Raw genomic sequence first — 313 nt, forward strand, 5'->3', positions numbered from 1 at the left:
ATACCACCACCAGTATACTGCCCCTGTAAGCTGAATGTATACAATGTTCTAGAGGAGGACACGTCAAACATGCAACGATGTCCATTGCATTGCTTGTGTTTTAGGAATGATATCACAGTTAGATTTACAAATCCTATTAAATGCAACAACTGCACAAATTCTTGATTGTTATTTTCTGACCAAATATTAAATACCATTCTTCCCGCCTGCTCACCGAGAGGACAACGGTCTCATAAAATAAAAGACACTTGAGATGCGCACCATAGAAAGACTAATGCAATTTCTTGTCCCTGAAAATATTCCATATATTACC

The sequence above is a fragment of the Penaeus monodon genome, chromosome 32 (genome assembly GCF_015228065.2).
Source record: "Penaeus monodon isolate SGIC_2016 chromosome 32, NSTDA_Pmon_1, whole genome shotgun sequence".
In the NCBI taxonomy this organism is placed as follows: domain Eukaryota; kingdom Metazoa; phylum Arthropoda; class Malacostraca; order Decapoda; family Penaeidae; genus Penaeus; species Penaeus monodon.